This window comes from Phalacrocorax aristotelis, chromosome 4 (genome assembly GCF_949628215.1).
Source record: "Phalacrocorax aristotelis chromosome 4, bGulAri2.1, whole genome shotgun sequence".
Taxonomy (NCBI): Eukaryota; Metazoa; Chordata; class Aves; order Suliformes; family Phalacrocoracidae; genus Phalacrocorax; species Phalacrocorax aristotelis.
The window spans coordinates 55,043,241-55,065,513 of NC_134279.1; the positions used below are offsets into that span (position 1 = coordinate 55,043,241).

General features: G+C 43.5%; 1 protein-coding gene across 1 annotated transcript in view; it reads left to right on the forward strand.

The window, feature by feature from the left end:
- The first annotated feature begins 2,360 nt into the window (after positions 1 to 2,360).
- TEC (tec protein tyrosine kinase) overlaps positions 2,361 to 22,273 on the forward strand; it is a 54,169-nt gene continuing 34,256 nt past the window's right edge. The window contains exon 1 of the mRNA XM_075091552.1: positions 2,361 to 2,527. The gene's annotated coding sequence lies outside the window, so the exon portion shown is untranslated. The remainder of the gene's footprint in view (positions 2,528 to 22,273) is intronic.

The window sequence follows — 22,273 nt, forward strand, 5'->3', positions numbered from 1 at the left end:
AAGTACAGAAGGAAAACAAAACCCTCCTTGCAAAATGAAAACTCCTTTCCCCAGTAATTCTGCAAACCCTGGCACTGTGCAGGGATTGGCATGTCCCTCAAACTGAAATCACACCACTTGCTCTGTTAAGTGAAGAGTGAAGGCAACACAGGCCATGAGAAACAAAAGCTGTGCAGTAGAAATCCAAATGCACGGTGCTGCCCTGCTCACCAAGCCATGAGAAGCCACAACAATGGGCAATGCTTTTTCCCCAAGGCTTTTGGAAAGCTTTCCCAAAGTTTTTCCCAAAGCTTTCCCAGAGCTTTTGAGAGCATCTAAGCCTTTCCTCAATGCATGTGCTCAGCATGCATTTAAAAGAGAGTTTCTGGAAGGCTGCTAAGCTCTTCCCCATCCTTTGCCACCCAGCCTTTGCAGAGCTCTCTTCCTCACTCTCACAGCTGCCATCCAGCCCAGAGCAGTTATAATTCAAGGCAAGCACAGATAGTCAGAGCCAAACCTTCAGGCAGTGACCAACCCTCTTCAGTGCCTCAGAGGCACATCTGTGTCCCCAGAAGCAGTGTCACCCTGGAGTTGCTTTGATCCCACTGTTCTGCTGATGTCTTTATCTGCCATTGCAGTAGAAGAAGGTGGGAGGGGAGGGTAGAGGACTGAGAACTGGCAAGCTTCACAAAGCTTGCAAAAAATCTTGTGATCCACACCTCCACCACAGATGCTCCATTAGTTGACCAATGAACATCAAAGTGGTTAACGCCTGGTCAGTAGTTGTGAGAAGGACACCTTTGGCATGGCAATAGCCCCATGCTTTGGACCACGGAGGTGTGTTCTCCTGTCTCTTTGCTGCTGCTGCAGATCTGGAATGAAGTCTCAGGAGTGATGTCATCACATTGTAGCATAAGTGCCAGACGACACTTCTTTCTGGAGCTCAGAAATGGAACCTTATAGGGTAAAGCTTTTCCAAGTCCACCCTTAAGCAACTGTTCTGTTTTATTGTCCTTTCCTCCTGCTACAGCAGCAGCAGGCAGGGTGAGGGAAGCTGTAGCTGCTGTTGCTTGAAAAACAAAGCAAAATTTGCTTGCTTTGCAAAATGACCACATCAGTGGCAGTGGTTAAGGAGGTCTGCATGGACATCTGAGTGAGTGCTACTACTAACGTGTGGATACAGAGCAGAGGGAGGGTGGTGACAGCAGGCTGGTGGCACTGGTCCCTGTGAAGTGCCTGCATGCAGACTGCCCACGTGTTTATACCAGAGATGCTCCGCACACTAGGGGTGCAGCCCTGTGACTCCCCATGTTCAGCAGTAGTGACAGGCATGGGAGACGTGGCCATGGCGCCAGAAGCATAATTTGGAGGAAATCCCCCAAGTGAAAACAAAGACTGCATAAGTAATTTCCTCCGAGCTGAACAGAAAGACATCTGTGTTGATCCAGCTATTATGCACTAGTCACAACAAAACAATTCGCTTGCAAGCAGCATAGACCCTACTTGCTCTCCTCTAGATTGACACTTAGAAACACGAGAGATACGTTTCAACTGGACTTTACAAGCTCTTTTTCTCTCAGTGAGGTTTTGCAGACTGTCAGTTTCTGTAGGTAAGGCTGAGCTAAGAGAAGGAGATAAAGAAGAGAGCCTGGGTGATATCTCACTAAAGCCCCTGAAGTCTGAAGTTCAACACAGGCTCCTGATGGGTGCAAAAAACCACCTTCAGTTATTCTGGGTGTAGATGAGCATGTGAGCTTTGGGGTGGCTGGATGCACCCACTACCCACAGTTAGGAATGAAGGAAGGTGCTGTAATCCCAGGGCCACCTGGGCACAAGCAGATTTGTGGTGGTCATTACACAGGAGCAACCCTGAGGTGCAGCACCCACTCAGAACAGCAGAGAGCTGTACCCACCACTTCCCCAAAGCCCAACCCACAGCCCTGTGAGTGCTCGCTCTTCACCGCGGGTTGGAACAAGAAACACCTGAGCCAAAGCACCGGCCACACACATTTAACGCCAGCTGGTGGCAAGGGTAGGGGGATTAAATTTTGGGGGAAAGTTTTTATCCTGCTCCGAGTTGTAGAATTTGCCTTTTTCTTCTTCTTCATCTCCAATACGTTTCCAAGCAGCTCCCACTAGGCCTATTTGATGTGGGCCGCCTTCTCTTCTTCAGTTTCTCACCATCCCGCACCTGCCCCGAGCGCAGCGGGGCCCCGGGCAGTGCCGCCGGCGGGGCGGGGAGCGGAGCGGGCTCTGGGCCCCGGGCAGTGCCGCCGGCGGGGAGCGGAGCGAGCTCTGGGCCCCAGGCCGCGGCGGGGCGGGGAGCGGAGCGGGCTGTGGGCTCCGTCGCAGGGGCCGCCCCCGCCCCTTCCTCCGCCGCCGCGCCGCGGGGAGCCGCGCTCGGCGGGGCGGCGGGAGGAGGAGGTGCTGCTGCCGCCGCCTTCCCGGGCTGGAGCGGGGCAGTGCCGTGCCTCCCCCCTCCCTCCCTCCTTCCGCCTCAGCTCCGCGCCGCCGGCGCCAGGGCTCCCGCGGCGGCCGGGACACCCAGGTAAGGCAGAGCCGGGGCTGGCCAGCAGCGGGGCCGTCCCCGCAAAGAGGCCGGGGCGGCACTTTATTTCCCCGTGCTGCCAGCCGGGGCTGCGCCGAGGGCAGGTAACCGAGCCGGCGCCCCGCAGCAGCGCCGGGTTGTGGGGCCGGGGGGCTCAGCGGGTGCCGGTGCCGTGCCAGCCTGGCCCGGGAGCGGGGCGGTGGCGGCTCACGGAGCGCACCCCGCAGCAGCCGCTGGTTGCCACTCGAAACGTAGCAGTAGTCCTTCCTCGACGTCCAAGCGTCACACGGATCTGTAAGCGGGAGCTAGGAGAAAAGCTGCGTTTTAAACCTTTGCTTAACATTGCTGCAGTTTGTGTAATGTGGGGGCAGGCTGCCAGATCCACTTTAAAGCTAACAGTTGCTGACCAGTTTCTTGTTGATGTGGCTTGATTTTCTGAGACTTTCCTTATATCCCTGTAACGCCTGTGCTTTACTAAGGCTGTTCCACTTCATCTCAAGGCACGGTTAGCCTTGTGTGTGAGTTTAGTCATCTTTAAGAATTACCCTTGCTTTCGGTCCCACAGTGTGGCTGTCCTTTCTTGGCAGTGAATGCTCTTATGTAGCCCGGTGCTGGGATACTGTGTACGTGCAGCTCATGCAGTAGGTGTCTAGATTTGCATGGTGCTTTTTCCACAGCCTTCCTTTCTGCGTCCCTGTAAGTCGGAACCGAGAGTTATTTGAAGTATAAGCTGAGCTTTTACTGTAGTAGACACGGCCACGAGCTCTCCGCTTGGAATAAGATGTGTACCTTATTTTGACAAATGCTGATCTGAAATACGTAGCGTTGTTTTATGAGACTGTACCTTTTGCAGATGGAAAAACTGATGATAGCAGAAATATAGGTAAAAAATGTGTCTAGAGATTACATGGTTCTGGAGCATTTGATTTCATTTTAGTGTAAATGTTGCAGATGCTGTATCTGACAGTCTCACCATTGATATAGCATGGCGGTGGGGAAAGTGTGGCTGTTTAATTTCTCAGAACTCTCTAGTGACTGGAAGGTGGGTTATTGCTTACTGCTGCTATATGTATGTTTAGGGTATTTTGGGCCATCAGAAAGCAGCACCCCTACAAACAAGCTCCCAGTTACACTTGAGGGATTACCCAGAGTGATTTTGCACATGCTTCTTCCCTTTCAGCACACCAGCTGTGCTGCTTGGCTCATGGCACCTGTGCATAAGAGGTCCTTTAGGTGCTCTGGTCTTGTTTCACAGGTGCTGCTCTTGTAGGTGGGGAGGTAGCTCCCATGCAGGTGCTACTCGTAGCCTTTTGATTGCTATGGTTTATAAGGAGACTACAGCAGGAAAGAGCCCATTTGTTATCAGACTCCCCTCTGATAGTCTTTGTATTTCTCTAGGTTTTATTTTACATGTCTTATTTACTGAGAAATTACATCTTGTGGTGAAATAATCACATTTTTCTCTGCATTTAGTCCTCAGTGAAGGGGTGCTTTACATGCTCTGCTGAACCTCTAATATTACGAGCATTTTGAACCAAATTATTTCTGTGAGCTTGCCTGTTGAAAACACTGTGGTTAAATTTGGCACCTGGTTACTCCCTTGTCTTTTAATGAGATAATCTCACAGGTGTGACAATCAAAAACAAAGATTTGGAGTTCACATAGTTAAAACATACTGCCAGTTAGACTTCTGTTGTGCAATAACTGTAGTTCTCAGCTGCCAGACCTGATTTTGTTAGCCCTTCAAAATTTATAGGAGTACCATATTTTTTTTTGATGATGCTGTAGAATTTAAAAAAAAATCTTCTAAATATTTTAAAATCATTGATTGTGAGGCAGCTAGAATTATGTCTGCAGTTAAGTTACATTTTAATTTTTAACTGTGGGCTCAGTATTGTGGATTTGGCATTGGAATCTATCCAGTAACCTGGATGACTGCCTATAACAGCTAAAAGGGGCGAAAAATTAAATAGAGCTGATAAAACAATATCAGCTCCATATTGTTTCACCTTGCCCTGAAACAACATTGTATTCAGAAATGCTGTGATAGTGTGTTATCTGGTAATTAAAGTTAAAATAACTGGGAAGTGGTTACTTTTACAGAATTACTTTGAAGCATCAAGAGAAGTCTTCCTCCTCCACCAAATGTAGATGCAACCTGTTGTAGACTTAATTCCCTCTGTGTTGTGTTAGCTTATAGACTGAGTACACAAAGTGTGCAGTGGTGTAAGTTTCGTACAAATATTTGTACCTCAAATATGCAAAATACCATATTAGACAATGGAAGCCTGTGCTTCCTGCTGTCAGTGCAAAGATTGTGGAAAAATTGTCTTCAGCCTCTGTTAACAATTGACGCCTAGGATATTTTTCAGCTTTTGCTTGTTTTGACCTTTTTCAGTAACCTATTACCTTTTCACTGCTGAACTTGGAACTGTGCTTTAACAAGTCTGTATGCCAAGGGCTGTTGTAGCAGTCTATGATGGCTCTCCTGCAGAAACAGGGTAAGAAAATACTAGTATAAAAATCAAAAGATATGGAAAGCAATGCTTGGGAAAGTAAAGGTTGACTTGGAGAAAAGGCCTGAGGTGGTGGGTATTTTTATATTTCAAAGACTGTATGTGCTTCTGAAGAACATCTATCATATATTTTTGGATTTGTGCTACAGATATTTTTATTATTCTGTAGATGCATCTGTTTGTATAGAATTAGCAAGACATTTGCTAAAAACCGACAGCAACTGTCCGTCAGTTGTTGCACTGTGGAAGTTATAGATGTTCACTAAATGACCTGGTGATACCCATCGCCCTCTGTTATGCAAAGTGCAAGGGAATGACTCTTGTTACATTGTTTGCAGCCTGGCAGACCCCCTTCTCACTGTAGGGGGATCAGCCCAATTTACCCTAATTCTCCTGGCCGAGGCCTCATGCTAGCACTAGGCATTAGATATGTCACTGATATAACAGGGCACAACTCTCCAGAAACCAGTGAAATTGCACCTGCGTTTTAACAAATGGCCAATTTGGTCTCAAGAAATGTGTTTTTGTTAATGGAACGTGTTACTTTTAAAGACAAATCCCGTTTGCTCTGCTGGCCCTCAGGCAGAGGAATGCTCTGCTCTCCTGCATCTGGTCTTGTTTTCTAAGTGTATTTCTAAAGGAAAAAGCATTAGGAAAGAAAGCGACGTGTAGGTGAGGAAGGACCATGTTCGGGTGGATGCGTATGCCCTTTGTCTATCATGGCAGAAGAGGAACTGGGGAGCAGAGGCTTGTGATTGACCACTGCCCCGTGGCCGTTACAGCTCCGGCAGTTCTCAGTCATCTCCTGCCCCAGCTCAGCTGCATGGGTTGTGATTCAGAGTCAGGGAAAATGCCATGTGAGATAAAACTTTGAAAATGAGATAAACTTCTTTTTACATGTGGGGAGATGAGTCTCATGGTAGGAGATGCTTTGCAGGGAGGGGAGTGGGTTTTTACAGTTTCCTAGATGTGGAGGTGGGATGGAATAAGGAGAGGTCCATTCTGTGCAAGCTCTGTGAAGTGGCTGCTGTGTTCAAATAAGATAATGAAATCTCTGGAAGAGTGGCAGAAGCCTCCTGGGAGTAGGTCTGTCTATTGTAAACAGGGTTTACCTTTCTTAGGAAGAACGATGTCACCTAGGAGAAGTCTTTGGTTTTGACAATATCCAAACATTAAGGAGAAAAATTACATTGCTGAAAAGACACATCTTGGTTGGGTGACTTTGTCCTGTATTCTGGGTGGTTCAGTAAAGCTCGTGCCTAGTTTTGTGTGGTCCAGCCTTGATACTGTGGGCAGGAGGGATGGCTTTTGGGAGCCTTCCGCAGAGAGATGAGTTGCTCTGGGAGAGCCCAAGCCTGGCTGTTGTACAAGAGCTGGTCCCCATCTGCAGGGGCAGCAGTATGACTTGGCTCTTGGTGACAGGAAGGAGAAGTGTTTGGCCATGTTTGCGGTCATAGCCCCTCTTGTGAGGCAAAGCAGGAGGCTGGAAACCGAGCAGCCTTGTTTCAGTTCTTAAGGTGAAAATGCTCTGCATCATTAAACAAATCCAGGAAAAAGCAGGGGAGGAGATTGTGGTGTGCTGGGGTATGTGGGACCTGGGTGAATGATTTCTTGGCACTCCTGTTTTTCCTCATTCATGTTTCTCTTATCAGCAGATGTATGAATGGGTACCACTTTGCCACAGGTAGTGTATAACTTCATGTATGCTCAAGTAGGTCACAGCTGAGTTTCCTGTCAGGGTGGGTTTTGCTCAGCCCTGTGCCTGTTGCAAGCTGTGATCTGATTAAATCTTAAGAACGTGTTAGATCTAGGCCTTGTTTCCACTTGAATGTGGGGCAGAAAAACCTGACTTTGGATGGTACAGGAAGCAGGGTTCTTTCTTCTGAACCAGGGTCTGGGCAGGACACCAGGATCCTGCCCCTCTAGTGCACTGTCCCCTCTCACATTAGACTGGGACCAATTCCTGACCGTTTACGCTTATTAAACAAAAGACCCTTCCACCCTTCCCCTCCAGGGTAGCCACATAACTCGCCATCAGACCCAGATGTTAACTGACCTTCAGTTTTAGATAGATACAGTATCTCTTGTAACTCTGTCCTAGGCAGCCCTGTACAAAAATAATTTTGTTGGGTTCTCTGTACTACTCTACAGGGTAGGTGAGATAACCACAATACATCAAATTTTTAATGTATTCAGGGTTGCTGCTTGTCCTGTGAATTACAGGATGTCCTATACCAGAGGCCTAAGATCCATATCCTGGCAGAAAGAATAACTGTGTGTGTTTTCCCTGCCCACCTTTCCCCCCCACCCCCACCCCCCCATTATGAGCATGTCTTCCCAGCTGAAGCTGGAAATTGCAGCCATTCTTAGTGCTGCAGTGGGAGGAGGAGAGGGGGTGCCTGTCCCACCCTTGGGTTGTGTGACCCAATTTGAAGGATGTGCTCTTAACATGTGAAGTGAATTGAGCTGAATGGATGGCTTTTTCTATCCTGTTGGAGATCCTCTAAACTGGTGATCTTAAATATACTCTGGGATCTTTTGGAAGCAAAATTGCTACCTAAACTGCATCCAGCAAAGATGCTTAAAAGAACGCTTTTTAGTATAAAGCTTACTCTTAGCACTTGGGTGTTAAGAGTAGCTGGTTCAAAACTGCCAGTGCAACTTCAGGTCAGCTCGTTTATACATAATGTGTTGAGATGTTTAGTTATATAGCCACAGGTGGTTCTCTTTTCCCATCAGGCCACTGTTTCTTTCAGACCATGGCTGGTTGGACTGTTTCAGTTTGCATTATCATGGTAGGCTGTGAGGACCAACTTGTCCTCAGGGCTGAAGGCTCGTGCCAGGCTTGCAGCTTAGGTGACATCTCGTTCATCCTCAGTGATGCTTGAATGGAGAGGGTTTGGTTGTTGGGAGGAGGCATATTTACAGCTTTGGTGTGTCAGATGAGCTGTGAGGGTCTGTTTTGTGGGAGGAGAGATGGGGAGAACAAAATAGTAAAAGGCTGTAGGGTCTGAGAGCACTGAGAAATTGGCTGGAGGGCTGTGGTTCTGCATCGGGCTGCAGGCGGCTCCTCCTCCATCTCAGTGGCTCTCTCTTCCCACCAATATACTCTCTTAAAGCATGAAGGGGATCACAGCTGTCTGATTAAAAAATAGTCATGGGCAAGCAGCAAAATGATCTCAGTTTTGTTTAGTTATTTTTCTGGATCTTTTGAACTGAAACTATGAAAGTCAGTGTGAAGCAGGTAGTCCCCATGAAATCCTGAGACCTAGCCATAAAGGACTCTCTTATCTTACCTTTGCAGTGTCTTATTTCACTCCTTGTAATTTTTACCTTAATGGGACTGTATTGTGGCAGCCCAACTTCTGGTGATGCCCCTTCTGTAATATCCTTGTGCCTTACTGTAAATAATCAGAGTGGAGTATGATACTATCAAGTCAACGACTGTATTGTATGATGTCTCAATGAGAGTTTAAGCTGAATTATTTTCCTTAGGATGATGTCTTGTGACACCTGACAAGTGCTCTTATTCCCTGTTTAACCTGCAACAGTTGAAACACCTGGACATCTGAAAACTGACGTGAAAGAGAGCAGACATAACAAGCCACGTGGCTAGAGGTGCTCGCTACCTTGCAGGAGTGAGAGGAAGGGAAAACACGAGATCACTGAGCACTGCCTCAGTTCAGTTCATCTTCAGATTCAGTGAGTTTTTTTCCCTAAATTAACGCTTACATTTTGACATGAGTGAAACTAAAGTCCTTTGGTATTCCTTATTGCTTAGGCTGTGCTATATGTGAAGAATAAATTTTTCAATGTCACAGCCTGGATTTTCAGTCCTATATATATGGAGACTTCATTAGGTAGCAGCTGAAATACAAGTAAAAGTTTAACAATTTAACAGAACTCTACAAATAATTTTAGGGTTGAACTCCAGGGCATCTGCCTCAGTAACTTAAAGAAAATAGGTTTCACTTGTCTAGGTATCTGTCCAGAAAGTACCCAGCAGGGTGGATTCTACTTGAAGAGGCCTTTCTTTAATTTTTAATCCCTATCATAACATACATGTGGCTCAAGCACAGAGCAACACAGAAACCGGAAGGCTTTGTTAGCTGATTAAAGAAAATGAAAGCTGCTGTAAGTACAGTCCTTCAAGTAGTGTGTCAGTTGGACATGCACAAAGCACAAGAACATGAAATTTGGTCTGGTAGCGTTACTTCTACAACTTTGAGTGCAATCAAGTGGTAATTATCACACTGAGATTTGTGTTGTCCCATGTCAGTGAAGTAAGGGTGTGGTGTGATGGGGAGGGAGTTTTGTTTTTCATTAAGTGAAATTTTCCTTGTAACCTATCCAAAGTAACAGGGTAAGAGAGCCTGGAATCGGAAGATAAGAATGCTGACCTTGCCAACACCAGTGCTTTGGTATGTGTAGCCCTGAATTGCCAGATGTGGGAACAGTAATACGAAATCTCAGCTGAAATGTAAATGGTCATTCATTTTGGGTTCCACCTCTTGTGTGTGTTTCTTAGTGGAGGGGACATATCCTGGTGAAAATGATGCAGAGGAAACTTTACAAACAGGAACTTGCAGTATTTCCTGTCCCCCACTTGCTGCCATGGGTTTTTCCTCATGCACAGAAGGCAATTCTGAGCTGTAACTTCAGATGTAACAGCACTGTCTGTATAAGAGAGGTTTAGGGCTAGTCAGTCACTCAGTAGGTGCAAAAAAGCAACAGTTAAGTGGCCTTATACTACCTCAGAATAAAGACTTTCAGGGGAAATATACCCATTAGTCAACGTGGACGCCAACATGTGACTTGTGGCCAGTAGTTAATCATCTGAGTCAACTTCGCAGCCTTGTTTTCGGCTGAAATTCCCCTGTTCGTTATTGAAGAATTTCTTACTGTGTAGCTTCCATGTAGCAGCTGCTTGTTTCTGTCTCTATTTAAAACCAGTTACTAATATATGTGTATTTCTTATTAATGGCCCTATTAATAAATGTGCTTAAACATAGTGTATTTTCTAGTATATTTGGTTTGAATTAAACAGCCATTATAATGGCGGGGGGAAATTGTTATGTAAATTTTTAGTATATATTGCTAGCATCTTACCACATAGGATATGGTTACCTGGGCTTTGTCTTCTGCATGCCTAATTTGGTTAAAAGCATAATACTGGCGTACAGATGTTGGAATTGCTCCTGGTAGATGGTACAAAGCATGCAGGAGCTGTGCTTACTCTCTTGCTTGCAAACCTGTTTAACTCTTGCCTCAGATAACTCGTCAGTGAAGCTTCGGTATTGAACTTCAATATTACAGTTTGCTGCTAAAGTGTTCTTCTTAGACCGTCTGAAAAGCAACTAAAAGGCTAACTAAAAAGAGGAAATGAGTTTAAGGTTGTTCTCTTCTAGAGAGAAGCATTGGTTTTGTGCCTACAGTGAGGCTGTTAACAGCTATTCCTATGGAGTAGACATAAACTTGGCTCACGTCTGCTTTACGTGAATGACCTAGAAGGGTGGATGCTTGATAAAAGATATGAAGAAGTTTGTGATTTTTAGCAACATGCAGAGTTTACTGTGGTCTTCAACAGTCCCGGAAAGCAGCACATCCCTGGAACTGGTTCAGGGCCATCTCATCTGGTTCTGTTAAATTGGTGTCAATATGAAAGAACAATACAGCAGCTGTCACTTCTCTCTATCCTAATGCTTATCCAGAGGTAAGTTTCTCTTCTGCAAGCTGCATGCCTAAAAGTCCCCCCAAATTCCCTGAAAGCCAACTATTTTTTTGCGAACTTCCCTTGACCTCAGAACTTCCTTGCAGCTCTTCCTACTCATATGCTTTTTTTAGGATCATGTGATCCTTAGCTGGGAGGTAGCCAGTTTATTACAGATGGGTCTGGAGTGGTTTTCCCACAAGCCATCCCTTTGCACTGAGGCTCAGGGATGCATGTATAGCTGTCATTCTGTAGATACTAAAGCACTCAGCTGGCTTTTATGTTATTGGTGCTACAAGTTTCTTTTATCCACTTTGGGAAGTAATATAGTTTCTACATAGCTGCAAAGTGTGTGTTAGAAAATATATTGAGGAGCACTGCAGAAATGGTAGAAGAATTTACACCTAAAGTCTGATGAGACAGTTCCAGCTGACTAAAGAAAATCTGATGATTGAAATGGTAGAAATAATCTTGGAAGACAAAGAGATAAAGAGCTACAGCCAACTATCAATTTGGGAAATGGTAGTTTTCCTGAAGAAGTTCCTTTATATTTCTTGTGGATAAACTATAAGTGCAAAATGTAGGTGACAGGTTGCTAGGTAAATAGCTTGCTTCCCTAGCAATAAACAGCAAATACATAGTTGATGTTTCCAGGGTGTCTTAAAAACAAATGCTGTTGATTAAATTTTGAGGTACTTCTCCAAATAAACTCATCTCACTAGTTGTACTGCTGGCTGGAACATTGTGAGGGTGAATTGCTACCTTTTTGAGTAGTGTCAGATTGTTTTCCTGGTCTAGCAGGGCTTCAAAGGACTGTGTAGCCTGAGCTTTTGTAACTGAAGGCTGGTTTTTTTGAAGGGGGATTTTAAAACCTGTGCATCCATATCACTGCATTTCCTGCAGGCATTGAGGAAATCAGGTACTCTGTGACCCACTGTGCTTCTATATGTGCAAGGCATATCAGGTCATTTAAGGGTAGCCTGGGACAGAGGGTGGTTGAGGCAAAGTCATAATTGATGCCTGCGTGTAGTTTGTGTGGGAGGTACCTACAGACCACATCTATGTACCTCTTGAGACATGGAAAATATATTTTTAATTCATAAAGCCTTTATCAAACTTAAAACCAATCCAGTTCATGGCATTCTTTGAAAATTGTATGTCATCTGAGGAATGAGTGACTCAAGATGTTAATCTTTGGGCTCATTTTTTTTCCAATGGAGTTCAGGTAAGAGAAGCTAGTAACACACTGGTTAGGATCACAAGCCAGTGCAGCAGAATCTGCACCTGGATGAGTAATTTCAGAGTAGTGTTCAGTAGCATTGCTACTGCTTTTCTGCAATCAGGAGCCAGCCAGGATTTCTGTGGCTTCAGCTGTGCCGTATAGATGTACCAGTGGCACTTTGCCATGGCAGTCCTTCAATGCAGAGAACAGACAGCTTCCTCAGGAGTATTTCAGGCTTGCTTATTGCTGGCAAAATATGTTCAGGCCAGAAAAGCTTTCCTTCAACCACTGATAGTTTTCGTGGTAGCTTTTAAGATTATTGCAGGTAATGATCTAGAAGGCTGGGTGTTGCTTTTATGTGTTGAAACATTATTGTAGGAGATCAGTTTGAGCTCCAGAATGAACAGGCTTGCAGCCAGAGGAGAGGTGGTACTAGATGGTTAATAGGTGGCTTATTTCTAACAGTCTCCACTTTAATAGGTATGTCAGCCCAATGGCATAAAACAAGACTATGATTATGTTCAAGTTAGTGCAAAGTTAGGTTCATTGTATTGCTATCAGTTACTTGGCACGTGTGCTGGCAGAGCAGAGAGAGTTAACTTTAGTAGTTGGAGAACAAGTAGTTCTTTAACCTCAGTAGTCAGAGAACAAGCTGTAGTTTAGGAGGAAAAGCCCATCTTGGAGTGTTTGGAGAGAGAAGTAACTGAGGAAGTATTAGTCATTCTTGTGTATAAAGCAAGTAATAATTTGTATGTATTACAGTATTTTAGTTAGACCATGTCCAAAGAGTGCCTTGAATACTGAAATAATTTGAATTTATTTTTGGTGTAATAAATAATGTGCTCACCTGAGATTGTATAACATTTGGAAAAACAAACTCAAATTGTGAAGAAAGTGAATTAAACTGACTCCTTAACTGCAACTAAAAAGGATAGCCTTGGGCACTGTTGACCTCTTTCTTCTTTCCTTTTTTCTTCTCTTCCCCATAGATTTGCTTTTCTTAAATCTGCAGTTTTGTGTACAGTAGCAGTTGACCTTCTCCTTAATGGTGAGCCTTAGGATTCCTAAACAGAATTAGGTTCAACCTCTGACTTAACAGAACATTTATTTTTCCAGCTCTCTAAATCTCTGCCTTTCTGGGGAGGTAAGAAAACCTTTTGCACAAGCATTGCTCATTTCCTTTGCCAATCTCATCTTTGCCTGTTTTTTTTACTAAGTGGGTGTTACCGTTTCTCTTTCCTTCTTATCAGCAGGGGATTTTGGGAAAAAGGCTGAGGCAGCAGTTCTGCTTTACTGAATGTGCACCCAGTGCTCCAGGGCCAGTGGGTGAGTGGTGGAGTAGCCTTGGTCTATGTAGAACTGAAGTAAATAGACTCTCTGATCTTTCTGAGCTTCTGTTCCTCCAAACCAATGCCATGCCTGTCTGGAGGTAGTTCTTCCATTTTCTTCTCTAACCTTACTTTGAAAAATACTCGCCAGAAAAAAAGGGACCTTTTCCTTTTGAAGGAAAGAGGAGATCTGTAAGAAGGACCAGTATACCACATACCTCCTCCCACTTCAGAACCTGACTGTCACTTTCTGTTCATGCTTTATCTTTTACCTCTTCTGTCAGCTGAGGGCTTTATATTTGCGCAAGTAAATAAAACTAATATTTTTCACCAGAACTTTATGCTGCACAAATGAAGAAGCAAATCTCTTCATGCGCTGCCTCATTTGGCCAGCTGCAGTCAAACTCCTCGCAGCATCCTGAAGTCCTGTGGATAAGAGCTGCTGTACGTCAGCAGACAATTAAGTTTACCATTTTCACTGTGCTTTGTATGTAGTATTTACAAATAAAAATAAACCTGAGTAATAAAGTTTGGACACATGAAAATCTGTTGTCTCTCTTCTAAGAGTTAATATGACATCAGTGTGTAAAAATACTAGTCAGGCTTGGATTTGGTCCTTGTCTGAACAGTGTGGATTAGGCATCACGGAAATGACAAGTGCCATACCAGGCAGTGTGTGTAGTTAGTGACAGCATCCTCAGTCAACTGTTTAAATTAATCACGTTTAAAAATTGGAAATCTACCCTCAAAGTCTTTAAAAAGAAAGTGAAGTTGCTTTTTTAATTACCTTCTCTAATTTTAATCTTCCTTCGTTTGAATCAAATGTGTGATAATTAAAATAGAGCTAATTTTTCTCATATGATTTTGCTGGCTGTTGTAGGAGGTTTTGTGAGAAGGTGCAGCGGGAGATAAGTTTCTTGTAAAAGTTTGGTCTGCCTGTGCACTAAGGCCACCAAATAGGCAAAGCTCTTGCCTGGAAGCTGTATGAATGCAGTACATCCTGCTGACAGACAGGATATTTTAGTTTGTCAGACTGTGTATGGTTTCTGGTGAGCCCAAGACCACAGGTGCTCAGTAGAAGTCGTCAGTTCTGCCTGCAGAAGGCTTGAGATTGGGTTTCTTCTGTGGGAAGCACTGTTCAATTGTGGTGGGCCACCTCGAAAGCTCTTTATAGTCTACAGCAAAAATAAGGTGGTAACTTTGGGTGGTAGAGTGGAGTTTAACAAGAGTAGCTAAAGCTAATAGCATTATTATGGAAATGATAGCAACCATTAACTGATGTATATGGGTTGAGCAGAGCGTGATGCAAAGCCACATTATGTATGTGGTTACAGAACTATCTCAATCTCAAGTCTAAAAAATTGACTGGCAGAGTATTTGAGATTCTCTTACCATTAAAGGTTTTCTGTGTATGGTTTTGCATACATCTTTATTAGCTTTCCCATGAATATGATGAATTATAACTCCCCTCTATATATGTATATACATATAAAGATGTCTTCCCCCCAACAACATAAACATCAGCTTTTCACGTCATATTATTACTCTGTGTGAGAAAAAGGGGGTGGCTGAAGGTAGGGGTTAAATTTTAATCTATATAGATGATGGAGAAGAAAAACAAAGGCTTTTCATAAGCATTGAAAAAGCAGCAAAAATGCAGCCTTGGAGATGTTACAGCCGTACCAATCCCACTTTGCAGGCAATAAATACAGTAGAGGAACAAGTTCATGCACAGAAAGATTTGCAACTCTTGGCCAGTGGGTTTTGCTTACCTTTAGTACAGAAATGAAGATGACTTTCTAGTCTTCAATGAAACTGCAAGGTGAACTCGTAATAACTTTTGGCCAGCAAAGCAAATGTGGGAAGTTGGGGATAACATACAGTGTAAGAGCTGAATACCTACTCTATCACCAATACTATTTCTTGAGGCAATGACACATTCAAAAGCTTTTTATTTTTATTTTTAGAAAAGACAGGTGGCTGAGTGTGCAGAAGGTCAGTAGGCTGAGAGAACTTTTCGATTCTGCTATTTTAACTGATGTTTCAAAGTGGGGTGGTTTTTTTTGTGCCTTGCTTTCCTGTGTCCCAAACTATGTTTCAGCTTTGTTTTCTTCCAGCAAAGAACCTTACAAACGCTAAAGAGGTTTTTGATCTGAATAAATTGAAGGCAAAATAGTCAATGCAAGTTTTTTAGGTATTGTAGAGCTTTTATGTGGGAGAAATAAGAAAAGCTACAAGTACTCAGCTCTAGAAGAATAAATAAAACTACAAGAAATTGCTGAGGATAGTGAAAATTCAGCAGTCTAACCTTTTTATGGTATCCCATAGTGTTGCTAACTTAAATAGTAAATCAACAGTAAATAATTTAAAGAAAAAGTGTCTATGTTAACATATTTTCTATATAATGGATGGTGGTAATGTCATTTTTGTTTCATAAAGCAGAGGTTCCTTTCCTAAATAATTTATTCATGAGGGGGTTGAAGAAGGTTCACTATAAAGCTGTGAAAGGGATAACTTAGTCATTGGAGTGTAGTGCTTGCAGGATGTAACAATAAAGAGGAATAGCTGAGTTTACAAATGACTTGGAGACATGTACATGTCATTCTTCTAAACCTGAACTCATCATTGTAGGGGGAAAGAAACCCTTTTGCTGCTCTCGCCATTTTTCCCGAGCTGTTGTGTGTACTTTGGCTCTACTGCTTTTTTGTGATGGCTGATGAGTTGAAGGTCCGGTACGGTGTGATGAACCACCTCAATGCCAGGTGACTCTATCTAAGAGGGATGGTCACTTACAGGATTGTTGTCTTTGCTTACCCCTGCTACCTAAGTTATAATACTAAAAGGAAACAAATGCTTGTATTTTGTAAAATGTAGTGAGTCTGTTTCTGAGGAATTTTTTAAAAACCTGTGCTGGTTGCAATAAATACTCCTCCTATGTGTGTACATGAGGAGCTTTCAGTTGAGCAGAGGATATTTTGCAGAGTGACATGGTTATCTCAGAATCTCTGGTCAAAGAGTTGTCACTGAGTTACCCCTTACTTGTTTAGTTTTTAACCTAAATTTAGTGCAGGTAAATATGAATTTTCTTTTCACAGGGTCTGTTTATATATAAAACTAGCTAGTTATTCTTTGGCTGACTTTCAAACAGAGGCTGGGGTTTTGTAAACCTTTGGGTATAATTTTGAAATATATGCCAAAGTAGCCCCCCCAACTCCATTTGTCAGTTAAAAAAAAGGTTGCATGTGATAGAAGTGGTTTCTGAAAGTTTGCTGTTTCAAAAAAAAAGAGAGAGAGAAAACAAATTCAAGTATTTTTTAATTCTCCTTTTTCTGGCATATGATAAAATTCCAATTTTAAAATTATGATAGATTATGCTGAAGTGTGTTTTTCTGTATTTGTATGGCTGTGAAATTTACCACTTGATCAGGGTTTAATAACAGGTGTCTGTTATTCAGTTGTCTAGTTTTCTGGAGTTTGAATTTGCAACCTTGAATGTTTTTGCCTGGTTGACATGGGGCGGGCAGTGGACATTGCCTACCTGGACTTCTCCAAGGCCATTGATACGGTCCCCCACAGTTGTCTCCTGGAGAAATTGATGTGTTGTGGCCTAGACAAGTGGTCTGTGCAGTGGGTGGGGAACTGGCTGACAGGCCGCACCCAAAGGGTGGTGGTAGATAGCTCCTTTTCCAAGTGGCAACCTGTCACTAGTGGAGTCCCCTAGGGATCAATATTGGGCCCAATGTTATTCAATATCTTTATAAGTGATCTCGATAACGGCATCAAGTGTAGCCTGATGAAGTTTGCTGATGACACCAAATTGAGTGGGGAAGTAGATGCTCCAGAAGGGAGAGCTGCTCTGCAGGGAGATCTGGATAGGCTGGAAGAGTGGGCCAGCAAGAACCTTATGAAGTTCAACAAGAAGTGTGGTTTTCCCAGTTTTCCCAGTTGCACCTGGGAAAACATAATCCGGGAGTGCGTCACAGACTGGGATCCACCTGGCTGGAGAGCAGCTCTGTGGAAAGGGACCTGGGGGTCCTGGTGGACAGAAAGCTCAACATGAGTGAACAGTGTGCTGCTGTGGCCAAGAAGGCCAACGGGATGCTGGGTTGCATCAAACAGGGCATCACCAGCAGAGATAAAGAAGTCATCATCCCACTCTGCTCAGCGCTTGTCAGGCCACGCCTGGAGTACTGTGTACAGTTCTGGTCCCCGCTATATAAAAAAAGATGTGGACAGGCTGGAAGGAGTCCAGAGAAGGGCCACCAAGATGATCAAAGGACTGGGAAGCCTGCCATGTGAGGGTAGGCTGGGAGAGCTGGGTTTGTTCAGCCTTGAAAAAAGGAGGCTCAGAGGGGATCTCATCACCATGTACCAGTACTTAAGGGGTAGCTACATAGAAGATGGAGACTCCCTTTTTACAGGGAGTCACATGGAGAGGACAAGGGGGAATGGACACAAGTTGGTCTTGGGGAGATTCCCATTGGACACGAGAGGGAAATTTTTCACAGTGAGGACAGTCACCATTGGAATAATCTCCCCAGGGAAGGGGTTGACTTGGCCACATTGGACACCTTCAAGAGTAATCTGGACAGGGTGCTGGGCCATCTTGTCTAGACTGTGCTCTTCCTAGAAGGGTTGGACTAGATGATCCCTGAGGTCCCTTCCAACCTGGGATTCTGTGAATGTGGGGCAAAAACGTCTTCTCTACCATTTGAAGCACAAGAGCAGATTTTGCAGTCCTTGTTTACACTGAGTAGTAATTATTCAAATAAGCCTGTGCTGGATACTTATGTAAGTAACTGTTCACAAAGTAACTCGTTTGTAGTTTCATGATAAAACAATGGCAGCTTCAGCAGAAAAAACGGTATGGAGTTCTCCTTCCTTCTGCACTGTTTCTGCCCTCTACACAGAGCTGCAACGTGCTGCCTGTTGACTTGTCCCTGCAAACAGCTTCAGTGGGGTACATTATGAACTTTGATCAGTAAATTGATCTGAATTAATTAACTCTTCCAAAACATACTTTTTTTAAAGATTTGAGTCAGAATTACAAGGTACCACCTGTGTACTTAAAACTGACATTTTGATTTAAAGAAAAAACCCCAATCCAAACCTGATTTAGTTAACATTGCATCATTTAAATTAATGTACTTCACTAGGTAATAAGTTTTCAATGTATCAATTCCAGGCCTGTGTATTTAACCAGTTTGGATGTATGCAGTCCAAGTCAGAAAGCTGAGAATGCCGATTCCTCACAGGGATTCTCTATCTTGCATGGCAGCCCATCAGCTTAGCATTAAGACTTTGCACAGGAGAACCCAGATTCCTAGGTAAATGTTACCATCACTAAGGAGGAGTGAAACTCAGAAAACAGAGTTTCAGACTGATTTGGGGTTTTTTTTCAGCCACAGGCAAATGTTTTTTGTTAGTGTTTGTTTTATGACTGTTGTGATAAGTGTGTCTTCCAGAATGCCTTTTCTCTTCTAAACCATTCCATGACTTTGTGTGGTACAAAACTTTGTGCCATAAAAGGTGACAATTACTCAATGCATTTGAACTGAAGCAGCCCTGGTCAGATTGGGATGCACTGGTTTTCTACTCGCTAGGACTTCCACTGGGACTTTCATCCATTTATTTAACAGTTTGAATGTTACACGTGCTTATGGACAGCTGACAGGGCTAATTGTTTCAATAAAGAAACCAATCCGGGAGCTGGGAGTGGGAACTGGGAGATACACGGGTAGTGTTGCAATGGCTGGGGTTACCTCATCACTTAGTGCCTCAGTTTTCCCAATGAAAACTAGGAAAGGTGGCATGCGTAAGAAGCTCTGTCTAAAAGTAAAAACTTACTTTGTACATCCTGACCAATGTTAAATTAACAGATGTGTTGGCATTTGATTTCAGGAAAGTGTGTGGTGACTTCATTTGTGTAATATGGAGATGGATAGGTGCAAGTTGATGCAGACTTTTTGATACTTAAAATATTTCCCCGCCCTAAACACGCTGAGCATCTGTAACACTTTCTGATTTCAGTCAGTTCTGAGTACTCAGCATCTCTGCAAATCAGATGGTATTTGTTATCCTGTAGCTAAGGCTGGCAGGGAACAGGGCAAGTCCTTGGCAGGAGACACTGAAAAGTTTAGATGGGTGGCAGTGTGAAACTCCCAGAGGTGTTGGGAACAATATAACAATGTGTCATGCAGCCAGGTTCATGTCCTGAGGAATGCTCTGGGAACAGTGGAGTATTTGAGGGGGAAGAGTTCAGGAAAGTTCTAGAACTGTAGTGAAGAAAAAGTAGGGGTGTATGGGCTTGCTAGGAGGTAAGGGTGGCTGTTACAGGTGCTTCTCAATGAGGTATTGCCATCTTGGAAAGGAACTTGGAGAATAATAGGTGAGGGTTCAGTTGTCCTGAGCCTTATATATGGAAACAGAAATGTGGCTAGAGCTATTGGCTTGGTAAAAACCCTGAACAAAACCGGTTTCTGTCAGCAAATGCGATTCAAAGGCTGATCATCTCACCTGGGAAACTGGTTCTAATCTGTAGAGATCTCCATAGCAGGGGTAGATCAGTGTAGCAACCAGGTGCAGACATTGACCAATTGCATTACTGTGTTTTTATTTAATGCTGACTTTGTCAAAAGGATTTTAGTTTTGTTTCTTGTATAATGTTAATGTGACCAAAGAGGGATTGTAGGGAAACAAAATATTTTAGCAGTATCAGTATTGAGGTTTGAAATCACAGTTAATTTTGAATCCTTGTGTTTGCTAGTGTAGCACTCTGGGGATTTTGGAGATCACAATTTCCAAGATGGATAACTATGTTTTTTCTTAAGCGCAAACAGAGAACTTGTACTGCAGAGAACAGGAGGACTGTTTTGAGTGGGAGAGGCTGTGATGGGAACCCTTGTAGTTTCATGGGCGTTAAGCTGGTCTGAAAGTTAATACTGACATTGAATTTTTTGAACAGTATTTGTATTTTCAGTTCATGGTAGTATCCTTCCTTCTGCAATTACCCTTAAGATTGCCAATTTATTTTTAGAAGGGCAGTAAAACAGAATTGGGCGGTCTTGGTAATTAAAGAATGACTTTTTTTTTTACTTACTTTTTAATTACTTATTAAAAAAGGTCTGCATTCTTCCCAGGAATGCAGTGTGACAGATGACCAACAAAATGCATGCATGTAGATGCATCAGAGGAAGAGGGAAACCAAGAAGGCTTCGTAATGATCGCTATTTCCAATTTTATTAGTCTTTTACTTTTGCACCCTAACCTGGCCTTATCTTGTAGTTCTATGTAAACCACAAACTAATTTTTTAGCATATGCAGGGAGATACCTTGAAAAGAAAATATTTTAATGCAGTGAGCAACTACATCCAGCTGTGTGAAATGGCAGTGATGTGGGATATGAGAGCTTAGTTGGCCAAAACAGAGTGAAAGGCAGTATCAGGACTAGACTAGAAGACTGAGTGTCATTTCATGTACTGTCACAACAAATAATGACATGTTTGGGCACAAAGGGAAAGGAGAGGCACTAAAGTGAAGTTGTTTACATTTAATTTTATTTTAACTTTCCTCACAACATTACCTTACATTAGTAGGGCTGTGGCTTTTTTAGATTCTCTGCATAATGCTGTGAATGGCACTATTTTTTGTCTATGCTGAAGTTAGGCTGCCCACAGAGAAAAATGTGCATACAATTTCCCAGTGATTTTTGAAATACTTAAAGTAGTAAATAGGTGTATAAACTAAGCCCTGGGAGGTGAAAAAGTGCCCTGTTTTATATATGTTGAGGGGAAGCCTCTCACTGGTACGGGGATCTGCTGTCCTTACCTAGGGCCTGGGTTTGGGTTGTCCCCCCACCCTCTGCAGACATACATGCACTTAAGTAGATATTTGTAGTCATTGGTGCTTCAGCTGATGCTGCTGTTAGTTCTTCAAGCCATGGCTTCAACCCACAGTCATGCTGCTCTAGCCCAAGCTGCAGTTGGGGTCTACCCTGCAGCATGCCCTGGCTTTGGAGCGTGGCTTGAGGTGGGGGCCAGGCAGTGCAGCAGGCAGGTCTGGCAGAAAGCTAGCAAAGGGAAAGGTAATTGGTGGGGGGGAAGGTTTCTGGAATAGCTTCTCCACAACCTCTTCCACACCTTTCATTTCTGCCTCTGTGCCACCTCCTGTGTTAAGCCTGCACAGGCAGGAGCCTGTGCTGCATGATGAAATGTCTGGTTGGATCCCTTCCCTAGCCCGATTCCCAGCCCAGTGGGAGAAACACACCCACAGAAGGCAGAGTAGCACAGCAGGGTGGCAGCAAGCAGATGAGGAAGGAGGTCAGCTGTGCTTAAGCTGGCATCATTGCAAAGAACAGAGAGATTGCTTGGCGCTTTCTGTCTGGCAAGGCTCTGGAGCCAGACTGGTAAACTGTCAGTGCATTTGGTGTTTTTTATGTACTCCTAAGTTTGTCCTACAGGTATCAATCATGGTGTAAAACTTCAAAGCAGCTTGAGTTACTGAGTGTCCAGAACTGTCAAAAGTGAATGATTTAGATTATTGGTGGTCAGCAAGAAGTCTTTCAAATTGAAGATGGAGGGCATAGACTTAGAAATATCTGAAAAATAAGTTCTAATTCTCTGTTCTCAAATTGACATCGTCTAAATGATCACTTGCATCTGAAAATTTTGATGTAATTGGGGTGAATTTTCAAAGTGACTTCTACTGATCCATGTTCAATTTTGTATATAAAACATTTTTGCAAACAGCATTATATATGCACAGGCCTTAACAATTAAGACTTTGATAGGCATTAGGACTTTGCAGCGAAGAGCAGTTGTACGTTGCTGTTTGCCTGGAGCACGTGTTGGACTTCTCACTCATGTCTTTTGTGACATAGCCTGCAGTGTCCCTTATTTCATCCCAGTCGGGTACAGCTTTTGGCTTCCTGGGTACATGCCAGTGCAGACCTCAGCTGAGCACAGCTTGAAC